This window comes from Calidris pugnax, unplaced genomic scaffold, assembly GCF_001431845.1.
Source record: "Calidris pugnax isolate Ruff unplaced genomic scaffold, ASM143184v1 scaffold271, whole genome shotgun sequence".
In the NCBI taxonomy this organism is placed as follows: Eukaryota; Metazoa; Chordata; class Aves; order Charadriiformes; family Scolopacidae; genus Calidris; species Calidris pugnax.
In genome coordinates, this window is record NW_015091003.1 from 358,251 (window position 1) to 374,937 (window position 16,687).

Sequence of the window (16,687 nt, forward strand, 5' to 3'; positions counted from 1 at the left end):
ACTGGGAATGCTTTCAGAGAATTGTGAAAGGAAGGCAATACTCCAAACTATAATTTAATGTAAAAATAATAAGAAAAATAGTATTGGAAAGAGATCTGCACTATTCTTCCCTCTTTATTTTAGTTATTAAAAAAAGGGGGGAAGGGGAGAAGATACCTAGAAGTCTCTCATGCCTGCTAGTTACTTCTAGTAGTTTCTTGTTATAGGTGTCACGAGCCCCAGATGGCTGGTAAGGAATGAAAACCAATAGCAGAGCTACAGCAAGTAATTACAAATGGCTAACTGGGCTTGTTTGGCCACTTTATTGTTGTGGGTGTCCATTTTTAAAACACATATTCAAGAGCCAGGAAGTCTGCCAGGGTGACTGCCAGGGTCCAACTAGTCAAAGAGGTCACCATGTGCCTGTATATTTTCAAGATTTCTCTTAACTCGTCTGGATTTCTGTACTGAGTTATCTGCAATGGGCTGTTAATGACAATCTGCTATAAAAGGCAACTTCTCAGGAAGTAAACATAAACCAAAGGCAGGGATCTGGGAGTAAGGAAGGAGTACGAGTATGAGCAGCACATCCCTCCGGTGGGAGGGAACCAGCCTCCCCAAACTCCTACCTCCCTCCCACGTCGCTTCAGGGGCGGCTCAAAAAGGCCCTGACCCTTACCCTCAGAAGGTTGTAAGGTTGTCATCTAGCCCTCGAGGATTAATTCAGACTAATTTAGCTCCCGCTGTGCTCAGAGGGGCTCATGGTTGTTCCTGATGTGCTATTTTAATGCCACGTCTCACCTGTATCTGCAGCTCCTCGGCAGCTCCAGGGGAGTCGCAGGGGTGGGATGCAGGTCCCCCTTGCTGTGCTGGATTGCTGGCTTCCCACCAGAGGATATTCCAGCAGGCTCTCGGGATTGTCTCATCCAACAGAGGAGGCAGAAATGCCACTTTCAGAGGCTTTTTGCTTCCCTTACAGGAATCCTCAATCTGACAGTCATCTTAGAGAGCTGTAAATACACAAATAATAATACAGCGTTTCTGTGGGTGACTCAAGGCTCGTTAGTATTGCGATAGACTTTGTCATCTGCTGGTGGTTTCTGCAAGTGCCCTGTAAAACAGTGCTCAGGCAGGTCACTCAGATCATCATGTTTTTCCATTTTGGGCTTTTGCCACCCTCAGCAAGTAAAATTTACCAGTTTACGGTAAATCTGTGAATTGCATCTAGGATAAACACAGCCCTTTGATGAACTTTTAACAGGAAGGGTTAAGACAAATACGTGGGTGACCTGCAGGAGGTTACCAACACCAGAGCTTTCTCTCTGAAGCCCACAGCTTTTCAGCATGCCCAGTGCACGTGGTCAGGAGTTTCCTGGAATCCCTGCTTTGAGGAGCAAGGCAGGAGGTTTGTAGGTCTTGAAGTGAAGGTAGCAGAATAAGAAAAACGAGTAGTAGTATTTCAAACCACTGTTGCACTGGTTTGCTAGGTCCTGTGCCAACAATCTCCTGCAGCTGAAGTGATACCTTTCCAGGCAGAGGCACATGAAGCTGTTCAAGGGGAGGGTACTTAGCTAAGAGACTGGGAAAACACGGTGATACACAAGTGCTCCCAAACCCCTGGTGCAACTCAGAGTGCTGTAGGTTATTTTTTTTTTAAATAATAAACATGGTTAACTTTTAAAATTGGAGGACGCTCGTTCCTCTTGTTGTTGGAGGTAGACATTGGAATTGGAATTTCATGAAAGATGATTACGGCAATTACAGGACAAAAGTCTCCCTCCCAAACTGAATTGGACTGGTATGAATTAAAAAAAAATAAATAATCTTGCATTTCTTCTCTTGCTTATGAACAGTGAGAGCTGCTTTTTCCCCTCCAGCCCAATGTGCAACTGCCCATTTATACTGGGGTTGGCCGAGGATCAGAGAAGGGTTAAACCTGTGCGAAACCCCCTTCATCTCAGCTCCTTTTCAAAATGCGTTTCGCTTCCATATATTTCTAGTCACCCCGAAATCAAACAGCTCTTTAGCTCCATTAGAAAAAGACAAATTCAGTGAGAAACCCAGTTCAGTTTTAAGACTGGGGATTTAGACGTCAGACCTTCAGGTGAGCTTAATTCAACTTAAAATGCATGTAATTTGGCCATAATATTTCTTCCTCTTTTTATCTCGTGTTTATATGATGTCAAGAAAAAAAAATAATTTACAAGACACATAGGCAGACTCTACTGATGTGTTCCTCAGTCTGTGGTCTCTGCCACTATGGAATCTCTCACAAGCTATTACTCTGTTTAGGACACACAAGAGTTTCTTGTGTACCATTGGTGAGCCACTAGATTATTTCCAACCTTGTATGACTCGGATTTCTAAATGCAAATCTGTCCGTAAACTTTGCAGTTGTCTCAGTCTATTCTCAGAGTAACCTTCAGATGAAGAGTGAAATGAAAATTCAAGAAACAAACTGCCCCTCGTTTGCTCAAAAGTAAGCCTTTCGCTGCTAAGGTTGTAACTTTTAATTAGGCAAGAAATAAATATATGAGAATTGGGCAAACTATAAACCTGTAATTACCTTTCAAAATTAGTGCTAACAAGCAAATTAGCCACAGAACAGAAGAGCAGCAGATCAATAGCAACAGTAAAACTAAGAAGATTTGCTGATCGCGTATTGTCTGTGGATGCAAACTGTAAAAGAGGTCCCCACAGGCCTCACAAAAATAACCTACAAAAGAATGAGACACAAAGGTTATCGAGCTCAAAGACGCTTCCATTTCCCTAGGTGCTGAGCGCTCGTCCCATCAAACCACCTATTAGTCACAAACTCATACAACCAAGAACTCTCAGGCCTCCTGAGGTCTCCTGTCATCTTGAAAGAGGTAATACCAATGAGAGGCACCAGTTCCTCTCCAAGCAGGTTTCCTTTATTGTTTTTCAATGGCTCGAGCAATTTACGAGGGTGATGCTGCCAACACACATAAATAAGTTTGTACATCTGCTCTTCAGCAAAGGTCTGGACGCTCACTGCAGATTAGTTAACTCACAGAATTAAAACAGCAAGTGGGCAGAATCACAAGATTTTGCTGTAGAACAACAGAAAAAAAAATTATCTTCCCTTTACCTGCTTTAGAAGTTATTGACTGACATATTCAAGCAATTTACGAATGTTGTGAATTGTTTTATATTTCATTGAAATAATTATAACTTTGATGCATCTGACTTTACTACAGCCCACATTTAGTTCTTTCTGAAAATGCTCAACGATACAGCTACGTTTCGTAAAAATGTCCATTCTTCAATACTGACTCGTATTTAAAAGTGAAAAATGTTGCTTTTAGATACCTGACAGTAGGATTTCATTTTTTATCTTTTACTCACTGTACTTGGTACCCCAAATAACGCAGAGTGAATCTCACTGAAAATACCTGTTTAGGTACCCAGTACAGTTGATACATTTTCAAGAGCTATGTTTGTATGTCTGCATATGTATGCATTTTAGGCTTTATACAGACCATAATGACAGGTTTGTTGTAAAATAAGTATATATAACACAAAATATCCTCTGTCAATACGTTTACTTAGCAGCAAAGCAATAAACAGGCTTAGGAAATCTTTCAGGTAGGATATTAACTGTAATTAACAGTGTATTAGTTATACAGTTTGCTATCAGAGACTGCACATACAGTGCCATCATTTTAGGGGTGAAGATGTTGTAGGCAGTGAGTTACAGTCTGCCTATTTAGCCATTGGGTATGTGTGATGATAAATTATGTCTGTTCCACTATTCTAATTATTCATTTACAGCCATCTTGCTTATTATTATGCTATTAATTAGTCAGAGTACATTTTAAGTGGTTGTTCTATTAGTTGTCCTTTCTGGTACAATTTACAGCAACAGCAATCAATGTATCCTCAATACAAAGCCCAACCAGTGTTCAAAAAACTCCTTTTAATTACCTTAATTGAGTTGTGTGTTGCACTCCAGAACACTGGAAATACTAAATGCTTTCAGCTTCACCAGTTACATTCAAACCAAGATGATTCACTGTAAATACTTTTTAGGCAATTCATTGCTCCAGTGGTTGAAGCCATGCACTAAATGGGAATCCTGTAGGAAAAAAAGTAGTATGTGTGGTCACATATTTAAAGATAGTGGTCATATATTTAAATATATTATTTTTCTGGTGATACACAAGGAAACCTTAATTCTGCTATTGTTACATTTTGAGCACCTGACTTTGCAAGCAAAACAGACCATACATGTATTTGTTATGTTTTCTGTGTTTTAGAACCACTGAGGAGAGACCATACACGTGTTTGTATGTTTTCTGTGTTTTAGAACCACTGAGGAAAAACATTAGGACACAGTTGCTGCAATCAGAAAAGAGACTGTACATTTTAAAAGACACGTCCCCCATACAAAGCTGCCCACACAGACACAGCAAGAAATGGCTTCAATCCACTGATCCCCTCTTTTTTCCTTGGATAAGGGTTGTACCCTGGGCAGTACTGATGTGGACAAGCTGGGGCTGTTTCTGATGGGGCTACCTCTGCCCCCCGTGCTGCTGGTCAGGAGGGCAGTGGAGCAGCATCCCCAGCCAGAGATGCTGCAGGACCAGTGAACACAGCAGCCAGGCAACGAAGTCAAGCTCAGGATGTGGCACTCAGGGAGACTCCCCAAACATCCACAGACCCCACGGGCTGGAGAAGAACCCTTAAAGCCTGGTCAGGAATCCCAGAGCCTGTTAAAATTCACGGTGAGGGGAGAGGTGGATGAACTAGAAGAGCACAAATGTCCTGTGGATATGAAAAACGTTCACTAGGTCTCACTCAGTGGGGCAAATAATAATTGGGAATCCGAGGCTGGTATTGCCTCCACCGCATTATTCAAGGTATGCTTCATTTCATTTTTAATATAAATATCTGTGTTACGCTGTGTGCCTGTGGTTTCATATTCCCAAGAGTGAGACTGGGGAAGAAATACCTGTAAAGGTGACTACAGGGCTTAAATTTTAAGTCCCTAAAGCCTGGGAGCTTTAGGTATGGGCTTGAGCCATATGTTTTATTTATTTTAGGAAGGGTCCCCTAGACATATTATTGAACCAGCCTTGGTTACTGTTATTGATATCTGACATAAGGTTATACTTAATCACTAACATTTAGTACCACCGCTATGAGGAATCTGAAAAATCCAGTCTGACCAGCCAATCTACCATTATGGGAAATCCTTTCCAGACCCCAACAGGCAACTGCATAAATAAAGCACACAGCAAAATATCAAACCAATGAATAAGCTGTCATATAAACAAGCCAAACAAGCTAGTAAAAACCACACTAGCATGTAAAGCAGGAGAACAGAGATCTGTGCCATCAGAATGAGACACACAAACCAGGACAGCAAATAACAGTTTCTTGCCAGGGATGGGGCGATGGAGGGGCAGGCAGAACGGCTGAACTGGAGCTCTGGCTCCCACTCAGCAGCCACACACTGGGAGCAATAAGCAGTCCCTTTTTTAAAAAAGCAAAGGAATCAATATATGTTTGTAGCGTAGGACTTGGAAATGTGTATGAGAACAAACAACCCCCTTTTTTGCCTATAAAAGTTTGGTGGAGGGAGTTTTTCACTATTTCCGTGCCCAGGACCCATTCAGTGAGCAGGTTTTTGCCTTTATGAAATGAATCTGTGTGAAGATTTCAAAAGCTGGCAAACATTTCCATGGATTTGTAACTACTGAACCTATACCTTCCAGTGCAGTAAGGGAGATTTTAGGGAAAATCCTCCCCCTTCATAGCCAGCTGAGTGTTACGTTTTATTTCTTCAGTCCTTCAGGAGAGACAACCACACTCTTTATAGGGAGGGACTGAACTGATCGGGTAAGTGGCCAGGTCAGCAAGTCACACCACTTATGACAACTAAACTCAGTTTAGGTTATACTGGGTTCACATTTTCAGATTTGAAAAAGCCAAGGAATTTTCTAGCGCTGGAGAACAACTGATCCTCATGTTAGGTCAGAACTTGAGAGCAAATAATCTGACATAATTAAGTCACTAAGATTCAGAAGTGTGAAGTAAATCCACACACATTTACATCAGCAGTGTACTTAGCACAGTAAGCATAGTCCAGCCCTGTATCTACTCACTCCCACCACTTAAGTTCCAAATTAGCCCTCTTCCAATAGCTGTATTAAATAGCATTTATTTCTCTTCCAGCTTCAATGTTGCTGAATCTGCATTCCAGCTGAGACTCAAAAGACATCATACCCATTTTAGCCTTTCTGAGAATATGAGAGAAGTAGAAATCATGCAGATCATGTACACCATGGTTACATTAAAAAAAAATTAACAGACTAGTAACAGATGCTTTAATCACAGCGTTGCATATAGTAACCATCCTCTTTTCCCACAAGCTAAGTCTGTAATTACTATGTATTTGCATGGGGGACTCACATCGTAGACATGTGGCTGTAATGACAGCTTTTTGTCTTATTTTTCCCCACTCATATTGCTACATTTTTATTTTTAAAGTAGAAACAAGTATCCACACAGTGTCTGAGGAAACACATTGAAGTATTTTCTAAGAAATTAGTGGGCAAATCTGTCAATGGAAAGTTATTGTGTGTCACTGAGTGTGGTTTTAAAAAATAGAACCGTCTATGAGATTTGTGATATTGCTCATGTGTACTCTACTCTTCCTCCCGAAGGAAGCTAGCTAACTTTTTAAGAGTAAGTTTCACAAGGGTATTTTTTCCCTTCTCACACAGAAACTGGTTTGGTTTGGAAATAAAAAATGAGTTACTGGACCTGCTGTGATGGATCAGATGTCTGAGTCACTACGCTACACTCCTTTAAATTGAAATCAAGTCTCTGCAAAGAGGGGAAAATATCAGTTTAGATGCACGGCTCCTGGCTGAGGACCTCCTTAACTTATTTCCACCAGGAGGCAGTGGCAGGAACTCCATGGCTTTGCAGGGAGCCAGAGAACAAAGATTGTCTCTTTATAGTTCTGCATTCAAGTTTTCTGCTCTTCTTCATTATTCATCTCTAATCCAAATTCCCCAATGCCCGCCTGATTGCCAAATGATCGTTAGGAGCCTAAATAACTTCCAAAAGTACCTTCTGAGCATTTCATTTTCATCCTCACATCATGTAAAATTCCTAGACTCAGTTCAAGACCAGTATGTGGAAGAAGAGGGTGAATGCAAGTTGATTAAATGGCTCGTTGATGAGTCAATTATGGAAAGGAGTTCAAGAGGAAATGGACAGAGGTTGTAAAGAGAAAATGAAAGGGAAAGATGTGGAGTGGATGCCAAATATTGAGAAAATAATAACCTCCTGCGGCATTTAATTATTTTGCTTTAGCATTATTTTTTCTGTTTCAACACTGGTATAAAATAGGGGAGACAGTACTCTGTCTACCCGCGTCACAATCAGTTCTTGTGGTTTATGGTAGGTTACAACCACCTACCTCTATTTGAAGTCCCTGCCAATCCCAGTGGGAAGTAATAGGATACTACAATCGCAGAAGTCGGTTGAAAGCATCAAAGTGATGATTTAGTTGGATTTATACTGTAGGACTTGGAAATGTGTGGGAGAACAGACAACCCCCTTTCTTGCCTATAAAAGTTTGGTGGAGGGAGTTTTTCACTATTTCCGTGCCCAGGACCCATTCAGTGAGCAGGTTTTTGCCTTTATGAAATGAATCTGTGTGAAGATTTCAAAAGCTGGCAAACATTTCCATGGATTTGTAACTACTGAACCTATACCTTCCAGTGCAGTAAGGGAGATTTTAGGGAAAATCCTCCCCCTTCATAGCCAGCTGAGTGTTACGTTTTATTTCTTCAGTCCTTCAGGAGAGACAACCACACTCTTTATAGGGAGGGACTGAACTGATCGGGTAAGTGGCCAGGTCAGCAAGTCACACCACTTATGACAACTAAACTCAGTTTAGGTTATACTGGGTTCACATTTTCAGATTTGAAAAAGCCAAGGAATTTTCTAGCGCTGGAGAACAACTGATCCTCATGTTAGGTCAGAACTTGAGAGCAAATAATCTGACATAATTAAGTCACTAAGATTCAGAAGTGTGAAGTAAATCCACACACATTTACATCAGCAGTGTACTTAGCACAGTAAGCATAGTCCAGCCCTGTATCTACTCACTCCCACCACTTAAGTTCCAAATTAGCCCTCTTCCAATAGCTGTATTAAATAGCATTTATTTCTCTTCCAGCTTCAATGTTGCTGAATCTGCATTCCAGCTGAGACTCAAAAGACATCATACCCATTTTAGCCTTTCTGAGAATATGAGAGAAGTAGAAATCATGCAGATCATGTACACCATGGTTACATTAAAAAAAAATTAACAGACTAGTAACAGATGCTTTAATCACAGCGTTGCATATAGTAACCATCCTCTTTTCCCACAAGCTAAGTCTGTAATTACTATGTATTTGCATGGGGGACTCACATCGTAGACATGTGGCTGTAATGACAGCTTTTTGTCTTATTTTTCCCCACTCATATTGCTACATTTTTATTTTTAAAGTAGAAACAAGTATCCACACAGTGTCTGAGGAAACACATTGAAGTATTTTCTAAGAAATTAGTGGGCAAATCTGTCAATGGAAAGTTATTGTGTGTCACTGAGTGTGGTTTTAAAAAATAGAACCGTCTATGAGATTTGTGATATTGCTCATGTGTACTCTACTCTTCCTCCCGAAGGAAGCTAGCTAACTTTTTAAGAGTAAGTTTCACAAGGGTATTTTTTCCCTTCTCACACAGAAACTGGTTTGGTTTGGAAATAAAAAATGAGTTACTGGACCTGCTGTGATGGATCAGATGTCTGAGTCACTACGCTACACTCCTTTAAATTGAAATCAAGTCTCTGCAAAGAGGGGAAAATATCAGTTTAGATGCACGGCTCCTGGCTGAGGACCTCCTTAACTTATTTCCACCAGGAGGCAGTGGCAGGAACTCCATGGCTTTGCAGGGAGCCAGAGAACAAAGATTGTCTCTTTATAGTTCTGCATTCAAGTTTTCTGCTCTTCTTCATTATTCATCTCTAATCCAAATTCCCCAATGCCCGCCTGATTGCCAAATGATCGTTAGGAGCCTAAATAACTTCCAAAAGTACCTTCTGAGCATTTCATTTTCATCCTCACATCATGTAAAATTCCTAGACTCAGTTCAAGACCAGTATGTGGAAGAAGAGGGTGAATGCAAGTTGATTAAATGGCTCGTTGATGAGTCAATTATGGAAAGGAGTTCAAGAGGAAATGGACAGAGGTTGTAAAGAGAAAATGAAAGGGAAAGATGTGGAGTGGATGCCAAATATTGAGAAAATAATAACCTCCTGCGGCATTTAATTATTTTGCTTTAGCATTATTTTTTCTGTTTCAACACTGGTATAAAATAGGGGAGACAGTACTCTGTCTACCCGCGTCACAATCAGTTCTTGTGGTTTATGGTAGGTTACAACCACCTACCTCTATTTGAAGTCCCTGCCAATCCCAGTGGGAAGTAATAGGATACTACAATCGCAGAAGTCGGTTGAAAGCATCAAAGTGATGATTTAGTTGGATTTATACTGGTTAGCATAGGTCCCTGTGGTAGGGACCTTAGGCACCTGTAACAGCAAGGAGTTCCGTGTCATCTCTTCACACAACCTGGCTGCTTGTCAATGTATGAATATCCTTAAAGAGTCATAAACAAGGTCAGGCAGGTAGTTTCCTAAACATGTTGTGGAACTTGTGTATTGCAGCTGTCAGTGTCTCCTAGACCAATCTTGAACACAGCAAGACATCACCAACTGTTCAGGTTTGACTTCTGCCCTTCTAGTTTTTTGGGTCCTCCGTACCTGGTTCTGCTTTTATCTCTTCATTTTTAACTTTGGTTTCCCACCTTGGAGCTTTCTCACCCATTTTCTCAACTTTCTGTGGAGAACCTGGTTAAAGTTAACCTTGAATCTCATTTTCTCTTTATGTTATGCCTTATTACTGGCTGATCTTATCCTTCCATTTTTAAAAAATGCATGTAATCTCTCCAGGCTGTTGGCACACACATCTGCCTTTCTGCTTCAGAGCTGCCAGCCAAACTGAAATTTAACTTTGTTGTTCTGACAATGTCTCTGATATGACAAGCTGTCATCTCCATTTGGCGAAAATAAAGATCTCCCTTTCTATTTTTTTTCAGTCATCTGCCACCTCTTAGCTTTGAGCAGGGTATTTTATCCCAGATATCTCTTCTTTACCTTCAAGACGTGTGCCTGCTTTCTGAGATGAACAGTTAGGATGCAGACTTCCCCATCTGCCTGTACAAAGAAACTTGGGTATTAACCATATCCTTGGACAAAGCAAAGGCATGTTTGATCAACAAATATCCCCCCAGATGAGTATTGCTGCTCAGACAGTTTTTCTAGCTCATTGCTTGGCCAACAGCTGCTTTCTTGCTTTCTCTGTGCATTCACCTTCTCTGCAGTCTCAGACATAAGCTATTTGTCTTCACTTTGAGCTCTTCACCATCACACAAGTCCATTCCTTATCAGATGATTGACTTCTGTCTCAGGTCTTAAGTCTGCTCCCACCTCCAGCCTCTCTCATATTCCTGTTAGCCATAGAAATACATATCTCCATATTTTCCACCATGCTGCACATGGAGTTACCCATAAATACCTTTGAAATGACTTCCTTAACTTCCTTCCAATCCGTTTTTACATCTCTCCTTGACAGCAGTTACTTTAGGGATACGTTCTACCACTGCACAGATCCTTGTTTTCCAGTGCTCCCTCCTCTGCATCCGCCCATTTCCTCTCTTCTGGTACCTGGGCATTGGAAATGCTTGACTGCAGGGACTCCTCTTCTGTTCTCTTTTGGTACAGCAAGCAGCCAAACAGGTTCCTGGCCCTTGACTGGTCTCTGATTCAGGATGGTAGTAAAAATAAACAACAGTAACAATAAGAAACAATAATAATAACAGGAACAACAATAATAAAAGAACCTAAGAAGGCTTTAGATATTTAATAATAAACATACTTCATTGCAGTTTTCTGGAACACGACATAAAAGAGCACTAGCAATGGCAAGAAAGTACAGGGAGTGAGGGGGGGAAACAAAGCCAAGTGAAATAAAAATCATGTCTTAAGATGATATTTTATACTTTCTTTGTAAACTAATTCTGATCCCTAAAAAAAAAAAAACCCAAACCAAAGCCCTCGCAACCCAAAAAAACAAGCAAGAGCTGAAAGCAGGGAGGAAAAGAAACAGTCATAGGAAATGAGAGGGAGACATAGAGATGACACACAGCATGTCAGACAGAAATAATAATGCAAAGCCAGGAAATTGTTGTCCCCTGGTGATGACTTTGGCCCACAGTCACGCATAGCACTGCTTACCCCACCTACCCATACCCTGTGGAGAGTTAACTCTAATGCATGCTTCTCTATTTATATTTACTCCTTTTTATATGAATTCCACTTGCGGAGGTTAAGAAAAACACATCCTTCTGCAATTCCTTATTTAAGGTGGATGCAGCCTCAATGCAGAACTAGCTCACTTTTATTGCCTCTTACCTCCTCATCTCTGACATCAACGGGAAATAACCATCTGTGGAACTACCCAAATACATCTGTGAGAAAAAACCTATGCCAGAAAATATTACACTCCTGCCCCACATCCCCTGAAGCAAGGAAGTTTGGTGACGCAGATGTCTCTCTGTGTCTCCTCTCTGTGCCCACACAGGTGGGTGGAAGACAGAGGAGAACCTGGCTTTGAAAGCTTGACTTACACAAGGCTCCTTCTGCTTTGCTGGCACCTCTGTCTTTGATGTTTTCCTTGCAGCTTGTGTCCCTTGTATCTGCCTCTTGGAGCAGATGCTTAGAGAATCTTCATTAAAAAGTCCTGTGGAATTTGCACTCATTTTTGAAGGCATGAATTTTGAAGTTTGAGGGTTTGTTCTTCTACTGCTTGGCTATCCTAAAAAAAAAAAACCTAAGAAAAGACAAAAATAATAAATAAAATAAAAAGGTTGGCTCATTAACAGATTTCTGGAATAATGTATTGCTTTTACTTTTAAAACTGGAATGTTTCACAGTAGCATTAATATTACAAACTAAAGCAAACCCAAACAATTCAAAGAACATTAATAGTTGTTGTACAAACACACGTTTAAGAAACAGCAGGAATTTTGGACTAAATAAAAGCAGAAGTAAGGAGAGACAGCTGGGAGAGGGGAACAAGAAGGCTTGAAACTTTGTGCCAACAAATGATAAAGTACAGTTTTTACAAGCCTACTTTCTTTATTCTCTATTCAAATAAAAAGCATTTTGCTACTGTCAGTAACGTTTATGCACTGACTAAAGCTAAGAGCACACTGACTGTGTGAAGTTTAGGCTTTTATTCAGCACAGCCTGTGTCAAATATATGCAAAAAAACACCAGTAAGTTGTGCTCAAACTTAAGTTTGTTGTTTTTTTTTTAAATGTAAGACACTGACCTTGCAACCTTTCTGCCCAGGAGTAGTCAGTTTAGGTCAATACTAACTCTCCAGGTATTTCAAAGCACTGCACACACATTCATTTATCAACAGGAAAATTTAAGCACGTAAAGACAAGTGCAGCAAATAAGGATTTACAGGATCAGGTCCTAATTTTTATCTGTCATATTTAAACTGATTTAAAACTGAATACCTTCAAAAGCCTGAGGTAAAATACAGTACACACACTTATAAGTTAAACAGTCTCTAGAAAGCACAGAAGATAAACTTAAAAAAGCAAGAACAGTAAGTTCAGTGCCTGTTTATAAGCTCTGGGTTCAGCATTCACGTGTTTTACAACTGCTAAACCTTTATCCTTGCTTCTAAAGTACACTTTAAAAGGAAACACTGATATAGTTGTATGTGTACAAGTTCGTGTATGTGTAGTATATATAAAAAATAAATATTTCTGTGCAGGGTGGAAAAATTGATATAGTTTCATTGAAATTCCAAGCCATGGATTAGAATTTAGTTATATCACTAGCTAAAACATAAAAGGTTCAGAAAGACAAATTTTAAACATAAGTTTTCTGGCCACAGGCAACGACGACAGTCTTTCTTAGAGTACCTTTGTACTAAGGAAAGTGTATTTCTTTCTTTAGCTCTTCTTATACTAACAGTTTTTCAGCAGAAGTTGAAATCAGTGATTTGCTCTGCTTAAAAAATGAATGGTTTGTGTATTACATGCTACGGAGCGGTCCAAGATACACACCCACGGAGCTGCATCTACGAGAGCCATCCCAGCAGTCCAGAACAACTCCGTGATTTTATTTCCATGAATTATACCCCTCCTTTCTCAGGGTTCCCAATAGTCCAGATCTCTACAGAAAACCATTCCTCTTTTGCAATGAAGTGACACACGCAAAGAAACCTTTTCCTGGTCCAAATGTGTGCGTTTGTAAGCTTTTAGCACAAACACCATGAATCTTGGGTGCTTTGGCTGGGGCACTGGTAAAGGTAACTTTGTACTAGTGAAACAAAAAAAACTAATAATCCCTCCATGAGCCAAAAGCTGAAGCAGCATGTGTCATGGAGCCAAGCTGGCAAACGCACAAGGGGAGATGGATCTTACGCGGGGCCGTCAGCGCAGTAACGAGGAGAACGTTCCAACGGTAAATTAAATCATATTGGAGCCGGATTGCAAATGGCATTTTAAAAGCATGGAAGGAAAACCCATCACTATTGGTGCAAGATGGTAAGCAGCACCAATAATGACATGCAACTCACCAAAAAAAAACCAAAAACGGTTCTATTATTAGCACAGGATTTTCTTAGACTCGCACTCTAAATCAATGCTGGCAGCTCAAGATGAGGAATATCAGGCTAAGTTTTGTCCCAGCTCGTAACCAGAACCCGCACGGATCAACCCAAATTTCTCCTGTTGGAAATGAACGGCGCTTGTCAAAAAAGCATGGTGATGAGCGGCGACGGGGAGGCAGCCCTGCAATAATCGATGGGCAATCAGTCATAGAAAGTGCTTATTCTGCCATTATACAAGGATCTGCATTACTCTATGTGCGCCGCTCTCAAGAGACATGAGATGAAGGTTTCTTTCAATGATTAAAGCAATAGTTTTCATGCAGTAAAACACATTTCAGTCTAGGGGAAAAAAACAACCAACCCCAAACCAAACCTAAACCAGGAGAAAAGTACCGAATGACACAGATAGAAGCAGGAGTATTAGTGAAGGATCCCTATTCTTCTACTTATAACTTCATTTAAAAAAAATACAAAATTATAACTTTTCCAGTTTGAAAAGGGGAAAGGATATTACAGTCTGCAGCAAAATATTCTTGAAGTATTTAGAACTTACTATACCCTTTCAAAATGACAGGGAATAGCACAATGGTCCAAATTTCGATGCTGGAAAGCGACCCAGTGAAATGTGTGCCCTTTCAGAGCAAACAGAGGGCTATTTTAAGCTCCATGGAAAAAAATACTGAATTATATTAGAAGGTTGATGATAATAGTAGCTTAAGGCAAAGGTTAAGTATCTAAATAAAATGCGTACAATCCTCAGTATCAGTGCAAAATCAGACTGCAAAAATGGTTTGAATCTGCAAAAGTTTTTTGTATTATAATTCATAACTCTTGAGATCTGCAGATAATAATATTAAATCCCCTGGAAAAGGACGGGGCGGGGGAAAGTGGAAGGATAAAAACATTTCTGCTCTTTATTTTTGAAACACAGGCATTTTTTTTCCCCTTAAGTGAGCCTACAACCAGCCTGGCACCTATTCTGCACCACTAAATAACAACTGGATGCTCATGCTTGGAAAGCTGGGTGAGGGAAGCAATTTAAAATTTATTTTCATAGTGGAAAATAGGTTTTGCCAAAATAGTTTCAGTTTATGAAAGGGGAGAACAGCTGTATTTGGTTTATAATAAATCTTTCACAAATCAGTAAAAGCAAATAGACAGCACAACTGTAACCCATAAAAGTGGAAAATATTAAACAACAGACAGTGAAGTTGTTAAACTTTCCCACAGATGCTGTTGGTAAGAGGGCTCTGCAGAACACATACACGAAACGCGCACGGAAAGTGAACCTGAAGGCAAGGGGCATATGGAACGAAGCACAATTACTTATTAGAGGAATATCCTGTTAAGGTGGCTATTCTGGGCAGGGAGGAAGGTGTCTCCTGCAGTTTCCCACTCCCATTACTGAATGTTAGTGCAGAATAATTACTTGCTTGCCAAAAATGACAGGACGTTGACCCTGCAGACTTATTGAATTCCTACCGCTTGCCTCCGGGCCGTGTCGGGGGTTATTCAATTTTGCCCGAGGAGGACAATCTATTATGAGAGATGAGTCAAGGAGGCATCTTCCCCTGATTGCCCACCAAAACCATTATCTCGGCGCGGCGGGGGCAGGAGCGGCGAGTGGCCGGAGCAGGCAGAGCTGATCCCCATTACCGGGGGGACCAGACACAATTTGCATCGCGAGCAGCAGCGGAGCTCGGGGCAATCAGCCGGGGAGCGAGGGGCCGGCCGCCCCAGCGCCGTACAGCTAATTGCTTGGGCTTGGCCTGGCAACCTTCACCCTCCCGAGGAGGAGGCTGGTTGGCTTCATCTGCAACGGGCTGAATATTTTTACCTTGACCCCCCCCCCAAAAAAAAGAAAAAGCACGAGTTTTCCCCAAAGGGAAAACCAAATGTTTAAGGTGGTGTCGGTTTTTTACGTCTCTGACACCGCTTCTCGTTACAGCGTCATTGTTTGACACCGACGTTTTTCAGCCACTTAATTAGAGGGAGTCAAGTCACAGCTTCATTTAAAACGCACGGACTAACAAAACCAGCAGAAATGTTTCTCTGGAGTTAAAAATCAAACCAACAAAAAACCCCAGAGGATTAATTGTTGTTGAAATATAAGCACGCGGTCCTTCGCAACAAGCTTGTCCCAACATCAGTGGGAATCTTTCCAGTGGTTTTTAATCACTTTAAATGAGACCCTCTTCCTCAAATGAAAAGTCCTGTTCTTACAAGCTTTTTCCAGGTTCCTGGGCTTTGAAAGGAGCGCTGCTGCATTAGATACCTGAACGCAGTTGCTTGATTTATGGAACTAATTGGACATGTAAAATAAATCAATGTTTTCCAGTTCTCAAAGGATGTGCTCTTCCCAACATCGTCTGGTGCTCGTGCCATTGATCTGAAACCTGACTCAAAGCACAAGGAAACTCCTGGCAACGCTATGTGGCTCCTTTTAATGTGTTGGGTTTTGTCTGAACCACATTAAACTCCTCGCTTGTGAGAAACCTCAGTGCAGGAATTCATGTGAAAACATAGGTAGCAGCATGGAAAAATGCATCTCTTTCCTCAGTTCTGTTGCTAGAAAAGCGGGGAATCATCCTCCTGGCCTGGCACCCTATTTTCCAATATTTTGGACAAGCTGGGAATGTAAAACTGAGATGGGAAGCTGTTATCTCAACAAACTATTTAACCAATCCTAAAATCCAAGAAAACCTGAAATTTGTTTGTCTAGCTTTGTCTGAAAGTTAGCTAAAACCTACGCTAGTATGCTTACAAAATTAAAGATAAATATGCATTTCAATGCAACCTAGTAAACCACCCTGAATTGTGTTTTGCTGTCCATGTTAGCACAAACTATCACCTTTAAAAGAAAATAGAAAATTCTAACATTTTCCATGGATGACCAAGCCCAAGAGCAAGGCAAAGTGGTTATAAACATA